This window comes from Capsicum annuum, chromosome 5 (assembly GCF_002878395.1).
Source record: "Capsicum annuum cultivar UCD-10X-F1 chromosome 5, UCD10Xv1.1, whole genome shotgun sequence".
NCBI lineage: Eukaryota > Viridiplantae > Streptophyta > Magnoliopsida > Solanales > Solanaceae > Capsicum > Capsicum annuum.
Genome location: NC_061115.1, coordinates 20,893,478 through 20,912,892, shown reverse-complemented (window position 1 = coordinate 20,912,892; position 19,415 = coordinate 20,893,478). Strand labels below are relative to the sequence as shown.

The window sequence follows — 19,415 nt, the reverse complement described above, 5'->3', positions numbered from 1 at the left end:
CTTGACAACGCCCAAGTGTACACGTAAGTGTACATGGTCTACCAAGTAATAAAGTGGCCTAATTAAAGCCAAGTATCGATCCCACAGAGACTTGATTTAAAAATAATTTAATTTTAGTTCACAGTCTAAATTAATTTAGTGCAAAAGTAACCAAAGAAAGAGTTTGTAAATTTTGTAAATTAAAAATAAAGTAAATAATATGTAAAACAAAATACTTAAGACAATCAATGGAGAAAAGCTCAGGGTTAAAGCACTTCAAACAATCATACTATGTTATTGAATTTCATTCGTTAATTTGCTTATCTTGGTTGTTATTTTGTAGGGTTAATTGCATGATCATGGTTTCCCAACCTCTAATCTTTTATCTAATATGGACATTACAACTACATCGTTGAGCGGGGATGTAATAATCCAATTAAGTTAATTAAAGCTATCATCCTACGCATGAATCAAGTAAGACATCTAAATACATTCCTGTCCTAAACGTTAAGTTTAATTCTTTATTTTATAAAAGAATAATAACCCAAACTTTGTTTATTCCCATGTTCTATCTCCTTATTCCCTCTTCCGAGATCGAAAGGTTAACAATATATGTATTCTAAGGATCGTGAATCCTTAAAATAATTAAAATAAGAATGAACAAACAATCAAATATAATAAGCAAAATTAATTAAAATTAATTCAAAATAATAGTAATTATGTTCTTGACTTTAACGTTGAAAAATAGATTTTTAATCGATAATATACATAATCAAGATCTAAATAATTGAATACATAATTTGAAAAATTAAAAGCTAAATAGAAAAAATTAAAACCTAATTAACTGTGTAGCAGCCTCCGTCCTTTTTCTCCAAAACAGCGTCCAGCGTAATTGTTAATGTCCCATGTATTCTAGGTGTATATATCTTGTGCCCCTCCAAATTTAATAATAATAATATATATTGACCAGCTGTCATCTTTTTCCCATATTGTGCAAATATAATATTCCACTTTTTAGTGGTATTAGGGAGAAGGCACGAGCCCCCAAAGAAAAGATTCTCCCTTTTTCTTTATCCGCCTGCCAATAGTTTGATTAAAAATAGGATAGTTCTGTGCTGTCTCGGCGGCATTTAATTGCCTTGCATGAATTATCGATGTGCCGCGCCAGTTAGCGAGTCAATGAACTGGTAACAGCTGGGAATTTCAACGCGACCCATCGACTTCGCGTTGAGTTACTGAAATTTACTTTTAAAATTTTGGTTAAGTGTTGAACGTCCTATTCTTTGTTCATGCCTTTCGTATTGTATTTTCAATGAAGTTTCTGCCTTTAAATCATCAATATATCACCATATTTAGGTCAGAAAGCTTCCTACAATATCACACACCACATATTAAAGATTAAAACAACACAATATTCTCAGCAACAAATCAAAACAAGAGTTAAGATAAGGCAAATTCGCAATGATTTTCCACTTATTATTCCGACTCTTGACTTAATTAAATTAAACTTTGCACACTACAAACAAGTTATTCCACTCATAATTACACCATTAAAATATTTGAAACAAATTAAACACATTAGAATCTACCGACACTAACTAGAAACACACCTAGCTCAAGCTAGTATAACTAGTTTTCTGGGTTGAACTCTAAATTACTCAGTTAAGTACAAACTTGTTTAAAAAATACTTTCGACATTATAGTCACGCACTTGGACACTTAAATACTTATTTATATCAATATGAACACGTAAAACACTACAATTGCTCTGAAAATAAGGTGAAATAAGCTGGAATAATAATACAAAAGTGTATAAAACCACCTCAGATCACTCTGCATAAGTGAACCACATTAGATTACTTGTTTCACTGATAGACAACTAATAGAGTAAAATAGCAAAATTAGTAGGGTACACATTCTAATACTCCCTCTTCAAAGTTGATAGTTAGCAGACTTCACTCTGTTGCTTCCTTCAAACTCCTCCTTTAGCTTATCCTAGATCTCTTTGGATGTTTCACAAGCCATAATTCTCGTAAACATCATTTTCGCAAGACTTGAATATATGCAAGTGAGAACTCTTGGAGGGCTGGTCACCAACTCATCATACTTTTAATTTCATTGAAAGTTGCATTACCTCTCAATGGCTGGACAACAGGTTCTCCTATCTCAACAACATCTCATAAGTTGAGAGCCTTTAAATAATCCTTCATTTTGATAGACCAAATATGATAATTCTCTCCAATAAAAATCGAAGGGCCCGTCATTGACTGATTTTCAGGTGCCATGACTTTCCATCAAATAGATCCAAGAAAAAAAGTTAAATATAAGATGATCCATTTAACAAAATTACATTCACATCCCTTAAGAAATCAACTATGATACTATGTCATAAGAAAGCAAGAAGAACGAAAAGGCAACAAGCTGAAACAGTACAAAAAATGCAGCTATAAATTGCTATAAAACTACAGAGAAGAAGGAAGAAGCAGAAAACTTTTTAAGTTCTCTCTCTCTCTATCTAAATTTCTCTCTCTCTATATATATAGTGAGTGTGTGTGTATTTGTGGGTGAGGATTTCAAATCACAAAATAAATAAAAATATCTTTTACTAAACTATGACATATGTAGCTCATTAACTACCACTCTTTTTAACTAAAAGACTTATCTACTACAAAAAATATCTATTATCTGAGAGTTTCTAGAGAAATCTTAGTTCCTAGCAAAAGAAATATAAGGTGGTATAAACTAGTCTGAGCCAAGAAGCAGATAAGTGACCAAAATACTTGTCTTTCTATACCTCCAAAAATGGTCATATAATTAGTTCTTTTGCCTTATAACAAGGTGGACAGTTCATAATCAAGATCCAATAATTCAAAAATAATAATAATATTAATCCATGGTGAAGCCAAATGTGTTCAAGCTTTCGTTGGCAAATTATATATGACTAGGTGAAAAATTTATTTTTATGTATATGTTCCTCCTCTTGGCTTCTTCATGTGATCTTATGAAATTTGAGTTTTAATTTTCTATTGAATGAAAGTCAAAGTTACCATAATCACTTTTTACTTTTTTCTGAAAGAAAAATAAAATTCTCTTCTATATTTGGAAAACCTCTTTCGAGGAAAAGTTTGTACCTTGAAGATCCCTCTTCGCATGCCAGAGCACAATAGCATTCACAATGTAGTAGTTTAAGAGTCTTATTTATTAAAAATTTTCTCTCAAATAATTTTTATATTTTTTATACAGTTTTGATAATAATTAAGTGTTGGGTACAATATAGTTTGGATGATTGACAAACTGACAAAGTGATATAAAACATATAGCTGAAACTTAGAGCAAATCATCGATGATTAAAGATAAGGGTGGAAGAAATCAAGAACCAGATAAGTGGTTAATTCTGTAAAATTAAGGAAATAAACATGTGCTAATTTGTAAAAGTTGAATTTGATTCAAACATTTAATGATAAGGGAAAGAAAAGTTGAGTTGAAAAAAGAGTCCTATGGAAAGAAGGAGTTTCACTTCTGAGCATATCCTGAATAATCCTATGTGTAGAAGGAGAAATATTTTGCAGATTGAAGAAGTCTACGCAAGGTAGGAAACATACAAATTTAAGGAGTCTTTGTTAGATCAATGAAGTTTCTGATGACTGATACATGAATAGGCCATGTTACTTGAGCAGTTCTAAGCATAGGAAGATAGGTTTCAGGTTTCACTAATAGATGCAGACAAAGATTACTTTAAGTCAGGAATGAATGAGTAAGCCTAATTCTAATATACTCAAGTTACTGATCACGTGATAAATTGAAGAAGTTATGGTAGAGTAAAATACTTAAAGATAAGCAGATTTAAAAAGTTGAAGTTTGACTAAAACACTAAGAAGACAAGAGTTGGAATTGAAGAAGTAGTCTCACTTGAAGTAGAACCCTATGTAATGAGAGTTATGATTGAAGGGGGAGTTTGAAATAAAGAATGACTCTTTGATGAGTTGTGATTAAATAGAAGATATATCAGTCAGAATAAACTACATACTTATAAAGCAGAAAAAGCACAATCGACAGATTGACTTCACGAAGTGCTACTCAATCACTGAAGAAACACATTGAAAAACCTAGTCCTAAGTATAAAATCCAGCTAATAGTTTTAGCATTGATTTTTAGAGTTGTTCATTGTGTTTGAACTATTGATGTAATATTAGTTTTAGTGTGTTATAAACTGAACTAGGAGCTAGTCTTCGAGTTGGGGAAAACTTAGAGACTTTGGGAATGTATACCTTGGGAGGTGTGTGTGTATTTAGGAATTAGATTTTATAATTTCTAGTCATTGAGTTAAAGAAATTAGAGTTTATAATTCCTATTCGTTTGTTACAAAAGTTTTGTAATCAGTCGTTATTGAGGCTCAGAGTTATTAGTTAAGTTGGGGTTAAATCCTGTAGAGATGCAGGTCATGGTTTTTTGCACCTTTTTAGCCAGGTGTTTTTCGCATAAAAATCATTGTGTTCTTTACTTTCTATTTTACTTCTTCCTTGGAACACGTCAGACAACCCGTTCCATCAATAGGCAATAGTTAGGCAAAAGTAGGGAACGTACCCTAACAAGTGGTATCAGAGCAAGGTTGTCTTTAAAAGGGTTAGAACCTAAGACAAAGATCAATATGATGAATTCCGCACCACCTACTGGTCACAGTGAAGGTCAATCCACTATTAGACCTCTACTCTTTGATGGGTCTCACTTCATTTGGTAGAAAGCTAGGATAGAAACGTTTCTTCAAAATGTAGATTATAAATTATGGGATAGAATTATTGATGGAACAACAATTCCCATGAAGACAGTCGATGGAGAACAAGTGAAAAAAGGTAAGGAGTGAATTCACCCCGGAAGATCTTGTTGCATTACAAAAGAATCCAAAAGCGAAAAATATTCTTGTTTGTGGTCTTGGTCCAGCTGAATACAATAGAGTGTCTAATTGCAACACTGCTAAACAAATCTGGGATACATTGGTGAATGCACATGAAGGCACTAGCCAAGTGAGAAAATTCAAAATTGCATTACTTTTCACTGAATATGAGGCTTTCAAAATGGAGAAAAATGAGTCACTACAAGAAATGATAACTAGGTTAACGATGTTGGTAAATGAGTTATCATCTCTAGGAAAGGTTTTATCTACAGAGGAACAGGTAGAGAAGGTATTGATACTCCTACCAAAGTCTAAGTGGAATGTCAAATTTATAGGTACAAGAGAAGATAAGGATCTCACTAGAATGTCTCTTGATGAGTTAGTTGGTAATTTGAAGACCTATGAGATGGACATGGAAGATCTAAATAGGGCATCTAAAAGTGATGAATCAGATGGAGAGGAAGATAATAAAGCTGCTCTTATGGCCATTGGAGATTCAGATATGGAAGAAGATGATGGAAACTCTGAGGTAAGTATTCTTGAGCTCAAAGAGAAGTTGCATTTATTTTCTAAAAAGAAACTTATTTCCTTAATGAGTGCTCTAATTGATGATTTCAAAGAATTAACTTCTGATAGGGATGAGTTATTCAACAATCATGCAAGTCTCAAGTTTGATTTTATTGATCTAAAAACTTGTAAGAACACTGTCGTAAAGGCAAACTGCACTCTTAAGGAACAGGTTAGCATACTTCATTCATCAAACCTGACCCTCAAATCTAAAGTTCCAAAACTGTCTATTTCTGAAAAAGAAAAAAAGGTCAAGAGTGAGGAATAACAAAAGATTGAGTTAGAATTGACTAAGATTAAACATGAATACTTTTATGAAAAAAAAAACAGGTTAGTAAACTAAGCCAAGAAGTTTCTAAATTGAATCTTGATCTTGAAATAGATAATAGATGGACACATTTTGCAAGACTTGTTCATAATCTAGGTCAAAGAACTCACAATGAAAAGGTTGGGTTGGGCTTTTATAAATGTTCTATTCTATTAAAGATCTGTGTTATATTTGTGGTAACTTGGGACATCTAACCATTGAATGTCAAGTTGCAGCAAAAAGTAAATCAAGAAGCATAATTCTATTCCATGTTAGCACAATCTAACAAGAAAGTCAAAACTGGTCAGAGAAATAGGTCACATAACCTGTTACCTCGATGGGCTACAAGGACCCTCGTATATCCTTTTTCTTATAAGAAAGGACCCAAGCTTGTCTGGGTTCCTAAAGTTAACCCCTAATTTATTTTGCAGGTGAGAGTGAAAGGAGACAAGAAAAATTAGTACATGGATAGAACTTTCTCAAGACATAAAACTGGAAGCAAATAAATTTTCTTTCACTAACCATATTTAAAGGGGGAATGGATCTTTTGAAAATAGTAAAAAGAGAACCATTACTAGAGTTGAAAAGATTGGGAGAACTAAAACAAAATTATTTTTAAAGATGGTCAGATTTAGAGTGCTTGTGTAAGGGGGAAGTAAGAGAGATCCTATTTTAAAAAAAAGAATGACAATGAAACTAATGAGCATGCACAGGAATATGATGTATTACCTGGTCTAACTATTGTACAGACTGAAAGCATATTGATAGGGGGAACAAAAAATAAATAAATGAATGCATCAATAAAATCAACACAAGTTGCTGGTAATTTTGTTGGAAGTTTATAAGAATTGGTGTTGTCAAAAAAATATTGAGATATTCCATGAGAATCAATGGCTTAAGACTATAGTATCCAAAGGAAAGCAATTTAACTCTTGAGGACTATAAAAATGTTGACTATGTGGGTTACTTAATTGACTAGAGAAGCACCAAGCCCCAAAGGAACTAAGTAGAGAACATTTTGAAAGGAATAGGTTAGACTTGGTGATGATTGAAATTGCATGAACTCCCCTCAATGATTGATTAGAATAACCATTTTTCTTCTTAATATTATTAGCTAAAATGTTATTAAATTTAGTCTTGCACATTTAGTTGTGTGTCCCAACTTCAGATTTTTGACTCTTCTGACCTAATGTTGTCTTAAATTATGCAGAAAAATAGGTACAAGCAAGCAATTATGACCAGAAAGTTCTTCTTATCAGGTATGTTCTACACTGACATAAGTATAGGCTGTCTAAGTTGAAACAACTGAGCACACCTATTCAATTCCTCACACTTCGTCCTCTCCTTGTCCTATAATATTTAGAATTGATTGACCAAACTTTCTTTGATTCTCTCCAAATAGTTGTGCACAAATGTGTTAATTCTACATCAGAAATTCCTTCTTCTCTATCAACCAAAATATTAGTTTTTGTACCATCAATTTTCTAAACTTGATCATCAATCACATGTAGCATATGTTTCTGAAGAATGAAAAGGGACATGCTTTCCCTTTTAATTCCTAATTGGTTATTTTTTAGGACTTCTCAGTCCTAGTTCAAATTTTACTTATGAAAAAATAATAGATGTTCTTGAATAGATCAATCATGTTGCTCTTCCTATTTCAATAAAGAGGGATAATACTCATTTAAAAAAATTGAAAAAAAAATTAATTCAGTTGAAAAAAATCTAAACTAGAAGCTACACAAGACAGTCATGAAGTAGAATAAGAGGTCCTTAAGGTTAGGATAATCACTTTGAGGCTTAACTTTGATTGATAGAGGTATAAAAATGTTGAAATCATTTGTCAATTACCACAGTTGATATCACCTGCTCCATTTTCCTCATCAGCTTCTAACTATTTGTATCCTTACCCATGTACCACTTTTATACTGTATTTTTTTAATTAATGTTCAGTTGTTTTGCTTTGTTCAGTACTAGATTAGGTTTAATGTGGAATATGCTCTGTCAGTTAAATGGAATGGTTATCTTTGCTAAATTAACTCATATTTTTTTCTCTTTAATACATTACTATATTGGCTAAAGTCTTTGTTTGATTATTTTAGTGGTAGCACCAGTGGCCATAAATAGCATAACAAATCACTCTAGCTAGTATATTATTTCATTGAAATAGTTTTTCGATGATGCCAAAAGGGGAAGATAAGAGGGTTGTGCAATGTTTATAACCCATTCACTAAATTATTTCATTCTAGTGTTTTAGACTTTAGTGCCTACAGGTGAAGATGTTTGAATGCACAAAGACAAGAGGTTTGCATCATCAAAAAGGGGGAATTTGTTGGGTACAATGTAGTTTTGATGATTGACAAATGGACAAAATGATATGAAACATGTAGCTAAAACTTGTAGCAAATCATCGATGATTAAAGACAAGGGTGGAAGAAATCAAGAACCAGATGAGTGGTTAATTCTGATAAACTTAAGGAAATAAACATGTGCTAATTGGTAAAATTTGAATTTGATTCAAACACTTAATGATAAGGGAAAACAAAGTTGAGTTGAAAAAGGAGTCCTATGGAAAGAAGGAGTTTCACTTCTGAGCGTATCCTGAAGAGTCCTATGTGTAGTAGGAGAAACATTCTGCAGATTGAAAAATTCTATACGAGATAGGAAATATAAAAATATATGGATTCTTTGATAGATCAATGAAGTTTCTAATGGATGACACATGAATGGTCCATGTTACTTGAGTTGGTTCAAGCATAAGAAGATAGGTTTTAGGTTTCACTGATAGACGCAGAAAAAGATTGCTTAAAGTCAGGAATGAATTAGCAAGCGTAGTTTTGATATACTCAAGTTACTGATCACGTGAGAAATTAAAGAAGTTGTGGTTGAGTAAAATACTTAAAGATAAGCTGATTTAAATAGTTGAAAATTGACTACAATACTAAGGAGACAAGAGTTGGAATTAAAGAAAAATTCTCACTTGAAGTAGAACTCTATGTAATGAGAGTTATGATTGAATGGGGAGTTTGAAATAATTAATGGCTCTTTGAAGAGTTGTGCTTAAATAAAAGATGCATCAGTATGAATAAACTATGAACTTACAAAGCAGAAAAGCACAATCAACAGATTGCCTTCACGAAGTGCTACTTAATCACTAAAGAAACACATTGAAGAACCTGGTCCTAAGTATAGAATCCAGCTAAGAGTTCTACCATTGATTTTTAGAGTTGTTCGTTGTGTTTGAACGATTGATGTAATATTAGTTTCAGTGTGTTATAAACTGAACTAGGAGCTAGTCTTCAAGTTGGGGAAAACTTAGAGACTTTTAGGAACGTATACCTTGGGAGGTGTGTGTGTAGTTAGGAATTAAAGTTTATAATTCCTAGTCATTGAGTTAAAGGAATTAGAGTTTATAATTCCAATTTGTTGGTGAGTTATTTAGTGAAGTTGGGGTTAAATCCTGTAGAGGTGCAGGTCATGTTTTTTTACACCTTTTTTTGAGCCGGGTATTTTCCACATAAAAATCGTTGTGTTCTTTACTTTCTATTTTACTGCTTTCTTGGAACACGTCAGGCAACCCGTTCTATCGATAGGCAACATTTAGAGAAAATAAGATAATCAGTAGGGTACGCACTTTAACATTAGGTCATTTGACCAAATTCATATCATATTATAAAGTTTTTATAGTTTTTCTTTGTCATATGATTTATCGCCTTTATTGTTTGCAACTATTAGCTTCCTTATGACACTGACGATTTTGACCCCACCAATATTTTTACACTTCTTAGTGAAATCTTGACTTTTCTGCTATGATTAGTGATGTAGTACATTTTCTTAACTGTACTGCATAATATAAAGTTTCAGATTGTGGACATTCCAAAACTATGATCACAATACTACTGCACCACAATACTTTTCTTAACATATCTCTAGGCTACAAATTTGTCTTATAATTGGTCCTCTCTTACCTTCACACATCTATTATCCTATCCTCCATATGCATATACACTATGCATGCTCACACGTAATTCATGTAACTAAAAAATAGTAGCGAGTTGGATTGAATTTGCTATAACTTGGATAAAGGTAACTTGTTTTTATGTAAACAACTTTTTATAAACTTCTTGCAGACTTCAAACTCGTTACCATAAAGAATTTCTACTACCATGTGTAGCTATAAGGATTTTCCAAACCATGAAATTGACAACTTGAAACAAGATCATAAAGCAGTTATAATAATGGTTTCATTTCCAGCTCAAGGCAATTTCAATCAACTTCTTCAACTTGCCTGTTTAATCTCCTCATCCTACGATCTTCCTGTCTACTATGTGTCACGACCCGAACCTAAGCCCTAGATGTACCAAGCATTCTTAACCATTACTAGCCTAATAGAAGCACTTACTTCCAGAGAATTCATCCACATGGGTGTAATAAATGTTTAAATAAAAAGAGTAATATACTGAAGAAAACCTATTTATTTATAAACTAATCAAAGTGTTAAGATATAATTATGGAAATTTTAAGATACATGAATAAAACTGAGCATAACTGAATCTGATGCCTACTACTTTGTACGAAGTCTCTAAATATGTGAATAAATGTCAATAGGGAGTAGAACCCTGACATACTCCAAAACAAAGAACTAGTTAAGACCTCTATAAGTGATGCCTTCCGTAGAGATGGATGACTCACCAACAACTTATTTGAATGAACCTAATATGTAATACCCCGAGAATGCAAATCACTATTAGAACCATGCATCAAGCTCATGAGAAAAAAATTATGGTGTTTTAGTAGTATTATCAGAGATTTGATGTATACTGACACAATTAACTCCTAGCCATTGTAAAAATCAAAATATCCCTTACTAATTGAGTTCTTGAGAAGGATGTTGATATAGTCAACTTCAAACGAGCATATCATTCATTTTACTAAGAATTTTTGAGCTAATGACCCACCAAAGGATAGATAATTGAATTATATTTCCAATGATACCAATTTTGTCTTAATCCAATACACGGGTGAGAGGTTACAGTACTTTTAGTGAGAGACAGTAGCTCACTGTGATCATGCTGCATCGCGGTGATCCCCAAAATTACAATTGTCCCTTTCCAGTAGCTCACTCTAATTGGCCAATGTAACACCAAGAATCGCGGTAGAATAGGTACCGCGACGCGATGGAGTGCAAATTTTCACTTATCTTTTTTCAGTGATGCAACACGATTGCACCACATCGCGGTGGAGTGTAAATTCACACTCATCATTTTATAGTAACCCAACACGATAGTATTACGTCGTGGTGGAGTGAAAATTTGAACTCATCCTTTTTCCAGTAACCCAACACAATAGCATTGCGTCACGGTGGAGTGAAAATTCACACTTATCCTTTTTCCAATAACACATCACGATAAGCACCATGTCACGACCAGGTGTAATATTGGGTTCACAGTTTTGAAATTAATTTTTAAGGGCAACTTAGTCTTTTTCCCAAGCACCCAAATCGTGATAAACAAAGGATTAACCTTATTCTAAGCATAATATACTCTTTTCTCACCAAATTTCTCTAAAAGAAATCCCTAGGCTTCAATATTCAACTTCAAGAACCTCCAAAATTCCACCATTCTTTTTCCAAAATAACCTAAAATTCAAAGTTCCCAATTCAAGATCTTAAAGAATCAATCTCCAAGAGCACAGATAAGAATTAAAGTCTAGTGTCTTCATTAATTTAATCAATAAAGATATGTGGGGTTATGAACAAGGGTAATGCTTTCTTCCTTGTGCCCAAACTAGTGTTTAATTATGAATTTACATGATTTTACTTTAGTTCACATGAATTTAAATTTAGGATTCATACCCAATGATTATTATTTGAATATTTTGATATTACAAGTGATTGGAATGATGAATTACATCTCTATTTTTATATGTCCATATGTTTGTCTTATTTTACATATATTGAGAATTAAATTGCATTATTATGACTAGAATTGTGCAAGAAATCCATGATTTTGTCTATTGAGCATGATTTGTGATGATTTGACATTTGAAATATGGGTTATTAATCCCTAACTTGAATATTGATATTCCAAGAAATTATGCTTTTAAGCATCCTATGATATGTTTATAATTAGTTTTTGAATCAAGATTTGATCATTTGATCATTAGCTAAGATTTGGAATCCACTTCATATCTTGAATTTCAGTTTAAAGCTAACAGATGCACAATTAGCTTTTAGGATGAATCCTTATGTTATTTAAAGTGGATTTCCTACTAAATGAGCATACAGATTAAAAGGAGTAGTATTTATCACCGAGAAAGAAGTGTGGGTTTAGCGCATCCTACTTTCCTAGAACTACAAGCCAATATAGGTACAGATTTAGTTTGTTACCATTTATATAGATGACAATTACAGATGTGATCAGTTAACTCAGGTTATACTCTCTGGCAGAAGTATGACACCTCTCCCTAACGTGAGGTTTTTCCCTTAGGGGAACTAGATGTTTGACACTATGATAGCTTACATAGTGCATGTGGATTAGAAGAACCTCCCTTCTAGAGAAGAAAAATAGAAAAGTAAGGCCTTTCTATTTTAGCCTACATGTTTTAAAGATAGAATACTAGTTTATCTTTTAGAACTAAATGTGATGGATCATAAGATTTACATATTATCCTGTTATTTATGATTGATGGTTTCTAGCTTTCAGTTATTCAAGACAATGTGAGTCATTACACTTAGCATGCATTGTTTTATGAATTTTTATGAACATTGAGATATTGTTTTACTTATGCATTCACCACCACATGCTCAAGACATTCTCAAAGTACTGATCTAGAAATATGCATATATGCTACATTGTTTAATAATGTAGGTTCAGATGCTCATTTTCAGCAGCATGACTGATTTCGAGCATCTCTATCTACATCTGATAGTTGGTGAGTTCTTATAGTTTAGGGAACCAACATTTGGACTCTCAATTTATTCCATTAGCTTGATTAGTTATTTTTAGTTGGTTTGAGTTAGTCGGGGGTCTATCCCAGTGGCTCTTTAGTTCTTAGTAGTGGAGGCTTGTCAGACTGCTAGTTATAATTCAGATTTCTCGTATTAGTTGTACAGATATAATGTTCAATTAATTTCAACTTAGTTAAGACAAATTTAGTATTTTGGTATTATTTTTTGTTTAAGTTTCTTTAATATGAGTCCCAGAGTTAGTAGAAGGCTTACAAGGTTAGCTTAAGACTACTCATAGTCTTGAGCACCGTGTGACTTCTTGGGACCCATTTTTGGGGTATTACAAACTTGATATCAGAGCCTAAGGTTTAAAGATTCATAGGGAGTCAAACAAACTATGTTACGTAGAGTCTTGATCTTGGGTGTGAAGCGCACCATATTTATGAGCAAGAGGATACAAGAAATTTTAGGAAATTATCTCTTTTCTTTCATGATCCATCATGCTTACAACTGTCTCTATCTGCTTTTAACTTATGCTATTACTTGACAAAATATGCCTCCTCGCAAAGCTAATGCCCGTAGAAATAATAACCAACCACCCTACCTTGTTGATCCTCTAAATAAGAATGTATCCTAAGATAAATTTGGGCCTGTCTTCCAAGCATTAGCCAAAGCTATGACTGCCAATGTTCAGGGCAACAATCAGGGTATAGTCCTGCATTAGCAAGAGGGTGATTTAGCTACATCCAGGATTTGTGACTTTATAAGGATGAATCTACCTGAATTTATTAGGTCAAAGGTAGGTTAAGACCCATATTATTTTCTTGATAAGGTAAAAAATCATCGAAGTCATGCATGTTACTAGAGATGAGAGTGTAGAATTAGCTTCTTATAGGCTAAAGGATGTTGCTTATAATTGGGTTTTTATGTAGAAGAAAGGTAGAGGTGAAAATACAGCTCCCAATAGTTGGTAGGTATTTCAGGATGTATTTCTAGATAGATTCTTTCCACATAAGTTATGAGAAGCAAAGATTGAGGAGTTCAGGAACCTGAGGCATGGCTCTATGACAGTGAAAGAGTGCTGCCTTAAGTTTAACCAGTTGTCTAAGTATGCTTCTTAGTTGATAGCTGACACTAGATCTAGTATAAATATGCTTGTTATCGGAGTGTCTAGTTTGGTAGTCAAGGAGTGTAGGACTGCTATGCTTATTAGGGATATGGATCTTTCTAGATTGATGACTCATGCCCAATATATTAAGGCAAAAAAGTTAAATAGAAGAGATAGAGGAAATAAAAAGGCTAGAACTGGGAAATTTGAGTATAGCCAATCAAGATTTGCAAGGGGAAATTGTTCGTAGTTTCAAAGTCGCCCGTCCTTACCAGCGCTATCTTTAACCAATACTCCTATACCCAGAACTAAGCAGGAGCAGTGGGGTAGGACTTCTATGTCCAAGTCTCATAATAGTGTTGGTAGAAGGCCCAGTTATCCTGCATGTGCTAGATGTGGTAAGAATTATCTTAGTGAGTACTTTTCAGACAAAAAGGTTGTTTTAGATGTGATATGTTTGTTACAGAATCAAAGGGTGTTCATATGCTATGCAAAGAAATAGGGATGTTTGTCCCTACACTCAGGCTACTAGTGTACCAACTTCTCTAGGTCGCCCAGCCTCTCCTCAGGGCTCATCATTCAGTATCTATGGTGGTCAGCGCCAGAATTGGCTTTATGATTTACTATCTCTCCAGGAGAAGGAGAGTTCACCAGATGTTGTTTCTGGTATGCTTTGTGTCTATTATTTTGATATTTATGTGTTTTTAGTCACTGGGTTGAATTTCTCTTATGTGACTCCATTGGTTGTGGTAAATTTTGGGATAGATCCTGAAAAACTTTCTAAGCCTTTCTTAGTTTCTACCCCAGTAGGTGAGTCAATTGTTGCCAAATAGATTTATAGAAAGCGTCCTATCACTGCCCTTCATAAGATCATGTTAGCAGATTTGATACAATTATATATGGTCACATTAACCATGTTCTTGGTATGGACTGGCTCCATTTCTATTATGCATCTATAGATTGTCACACTTGAGTAGTGGAGTTTTAGTTTCCCGACAAGCCAGCCTTTAAGTGGGAAGGTAATTTAGTGTCTCCTAAGAGTCATTTCAAATCCTATCTTAGACCCAAAAAGTTGATATCAAAAGGGTGCATCTATCATTTAGTTTGAGTTAAAGACATTAAGTCTAAGGCTCCAACAGTTTAGTTAGTCTGTGTAGTAAATAAGTTTTTGAAAATTTTTCTCAAAGAGTTGCCAGGGGTATTCCCGATAGGAAAATATGATGAATTGCATCTCTATTTTTATATTTCCATACGTTTGGCTTGTTTTACATATATTGAGAACTAAATTGCATTATTATGACTAGAATTGTGCAAGAACTCCATGATTTTGACTTTTGAGCTTGATTTGTGATGATTTGACATGAGTTTGAAATATGGGTTACTAAGCCCTACCTTAAATATTCATATTCCAAGAAATTATGCTTTTAAGCATCCTATGATATGTTTATAATCAGTTTTTGAATCAAGATTTGATCTTTTTATCCTTAGCTAAGATATGGAATCCACTTCATAGCTTGAATTTCAGTATAAAGCAAACAGATGCACAATTAGCTTTCAGTATGAATCCTTATGTTATTTAAAGTGGATTTCCTATAGAAAGAGCATAAAGATTAAAGGTAGTAGTATTTAGCACTGAGCGAGAATTATGGGTTTAGCGTAACCTGCTTTTCCAAAACTACGAGCCAATGTAGGTACAGATTTAGCTTGTTTCCATTTATATGGATAACTGTTTAGCTCAAGTTATACTTCTTGGCAAGAGAATGACACCTCTCTCTAACGTGGGATTTTTCCCTTAGGGAAACTAGACATTGGACACTATTATAGCTCATATAGTGTATGTTGATTAGAAGAATCTTTCTACTAGAGAAGAACAATAGAAAAGTAAGTCCTTTTTATACTTAGCCTACTTGTTTTAAAGATAGGATACATGTTCAGATTTTAGAACTAAATATAATGGATCACAAGATTTACACAGTATGCTTTGTTATTTATGATTGATGATTTTTAGCTTTTAGTTATTCAAACCAATGTTCATTATTACATTTAGCATGCATTTTTTTATGAATTTTGACGACCATTGAGATATTATATTACTTATGCATTCACCACCACATGCTTAGTATATTCTAAAATGACTAATCCAAATATATGTATATGTGCTACATTGTTTAATAATGTATGTTTAGGTACTCAGTTTTAGCAATGTGAGTGATTTCAAGCATCTCCATCTACATCCAACATTGGTGAGTCCTCATAGTTTGGGGACCCAGTATTCATACTCTCAGTTTATTTCATTAGTTTGATTAGTTATTTTTAGCTGGTTTGTATCAGTATAGGGACTGTCCGAGCGGCTCTCTAGTTCTTAGTAGTAGAGGCTTGTCAGACTGCAAGTTATAATTCAAATTTCTAGTATTAGTTGTTGAGACATTATGTTCAATTGATTTAAGCCCAGTTTAGATAGACTCAGTATTTCAGTATTGTTGCTTATTTAAGTTTCTTTAATTGAGTCCCAGAGTTAGTAGAAGTCTTACAGGGTTAGCTTGAGACTACTCGTAGTCTTGAGCACCGTGTGACATCTCGAGACCCATTTTTGGGGCGTTACATAATAATACATGTAATTACAAATGCACATCTTAGAACTTGCATTATGAAATAATGCAACATCCAATACAGTCAATATGTGTAATGTATCGGTGTGCAAACCCACACAAGGAAGTAATAAAGCATGGAAATACAATGGTTACAAGCACAATTCAAGACATGATAAGTAGAATACAAAAACATACGTTCAAATAGTAATTGTTAACTTAAATAAATTAACCCATTTAGTTATTTGTGGGAAAAAGTATTGAACCATCATAAACCACAATGTGAACACATGGATTCTGATCTTGATCCGATCAGCTAAGTCATCCTATACCTTGCCGGGTATAGGACATGACATGAAATAATTTGCTAGCAAGTTTTCATGGATAGCCTCTTTTTGGGAAACATGAAAAAAAAGAGTTATCTGACATATGGAATACTATTTATCCTATGTCAGCAAACATAGTTTCACGCATTTCTCGTGTAAACCTATGCATTCACGGTCAGCTAACTAACTCACTTATGCTCATGACGTTATCTATTTATCTTAATGAATTCATGTTCATAGGTTAACCTTATTAGTCTCATAAAGTTCTGTTTTTAGTCTTTCTTGACTAATATTCTTAAGTTAGTCACTTTGTGCACATGTCCTTGAGTTAGCTACTTTAGGCTTGTTTCTGTGAATAGCCACTTTAGGCTCATGAATTTTAAATTAGCCATTTCAGGCTCATATTTGATAAGATACATCATTCATTAATATTATTTGGGACTCATGGAAAGCAATATCATAATACATGTTGCCATGGTTCATAAGATCTAGATTCTCATAACATTATGAAGAATGGGATTTTTGATGTGTTCATGTAGCTTAAAACATAGCTTAAGATTATGGAGATTGTATATAAGGCGATGAAGATATAATTGAAGAAATTTCATAGTGTTAGAAGTTCCACGGACCATGTTATTATGTCATAGTTCTAAAAAAGAATTTCATTACATAATGAAAAATTTGAAGATTTTGGAAGATTCAAATCATATTGGCATAGTTAAAGGTTTGGTAACATGATGGATTTATGGACGAATTTTGAAGGGTATTTTTTTTTGGTTAGCATAACCAATAGTGAAAAGAATCCAACAACTATGTCAAAATAAAGCAAGAACAATCACCACCTATTGAAAAACAAATCAAAAAGGTTCATCTAAACGACCAAGGAATTTTTGTTATTTGACAATTTATAAAGTTGGGGAAAAATCAAGAAATTTATAGGATCATGGCTAAAAAATAGAGAAAGTAGAGAAGTAGAAAATACAAAATACTTGAGAAAATCTCAGAAAAGAAAATGCTAAATTTACAATTTATATGAGAATTGAGTACATATTTATGCAAATTAGGCAATAAGAACTTTACTTAAAGACATATCAAGAGCCCTATTTGTGGATTTTGATCAAAAATAGGACTATGGAGATTTATCCATGTTTTACAATAAAATTCCGCGATCGAAAAATAAATAGTTTGAAACAAGAAAATATTGCAACAATCAATTTATTGATTTTAATATGTGAGTGCTACAATCTCTATGAATCTTCCGATTCGCCTTTTCAAATATAAATTCAAGGTTTTAAAACTTGATCTTGAATTTGAACTTGATTTGTTGATTTAAGGAATTTAATCCTGACTTGTGCTTAAATTCAAGGGCTTTTGAGATTGTTCTTGAATATTGCAACCTTGATCTTGAATCTTGATAAAATTGATTTGAATGCTTGAGCTTTGTAGAGAAATTGCAGCGTTTGATCCATGATCTTTATCTTACTTCCTGTTATAGTTCAGGAGGTCCTTTTCTGCATTATGAGACCCCTATTTATAGTTGTGGAAAGGAAAAAGTCATGATGAAGATGGACTTCCTTTTACTAATCAAATTTGAGTGACATATCACCTTTTATGGGCTTTGATTTTATTGATCCTGGTGCATCATTTTGACATATAGCAAGTCCTATTGGCTCATTCCCTTGACTTGGCATGCCACATCAGTTGACATGTGGTGCTTATTTGAGCCTTTAGAAATGACAATATCTTGGGCTTAACAACGTGGGTTCATCATTTGTAGCCCAAACTGACGGGCTAATCCAATAAAAATTGGACATTACTTAAATCCATATATATTTGAACTTAAGTAATTAATCCAATTATATTAATCCACAATATTCATTTGGGACTAATATATTTTTAATTTAATATAATTTGAATTTCATACGGATTTTAACTTAATAAAATTTTATTGCTCAAAAAGTGCCCCCTACTTCAAGGCTTGTCAAGATATTTAATTCTTTTGAGACAGAACTTGAAGTATGATTTATTTAAACATGCTTCCTTCGTACTTTAAAGAATTCCATAAAGTTGAACCATGCAATTTACATATTGATATTGCCTCTCAAAAACTCTCTTATTTTTTTTATGAATCTCTTCACATAAGACCCATTGGTGAGGCATGATATCCAATTCCGAATAGATTTGGAAGACTTTTTACCATCTTACTTAACCAGAATAAAACTCTTCCAATTTGAATTTATAATAGAGAAGGAAACAACCCTAATTTGAATTTGTATGGGAGAAGGAAACAACCTCTAATTTGAATTTGTATTAGAGATAGAAATTCTTTCAATTTGTATTGGAAAGAAAACAACCCACAATTTAATTTTTTGTGGGAGAAGTAAACGACCTCCAATTTGAATTTGTATGGGAGAAAGAAACAACATCCAATTTGAATTTATATTAGAGATGGAAGCTCTTCCAATTGGAGAAGGAAACATCTATCCTACAACTCTATAAAAGGATGTAGGTTCTTCACTTTTTAAATATTAATTTTGTGGTTTTAAAGCCATGAATAATATTGAGGTAATTTCTTTTCCTCCTAGTTTTCTTTAATTTTTGCAACTTTTTTCAGAACAACATCTTATGGTAGAAAATTCATATTTTATTGTAGGAATATCAAAAACATTAACCATTTGATATTCCAAAAACTAGAGTTTG

At 32.8% G+C, this 19,415-nt stretch overlaps 1 pseudogene; it reads left to right on the top strand.

The window, feature by feature from the left end:
• Window positions 1-9,910: 9,910 nt before the first annotated feature.
• LOC124898442 overlaps window positions 9,911-19,415 on the top strand; it is a 61,126-nt pseudogene continuing 51,621 nt past the window's right edge.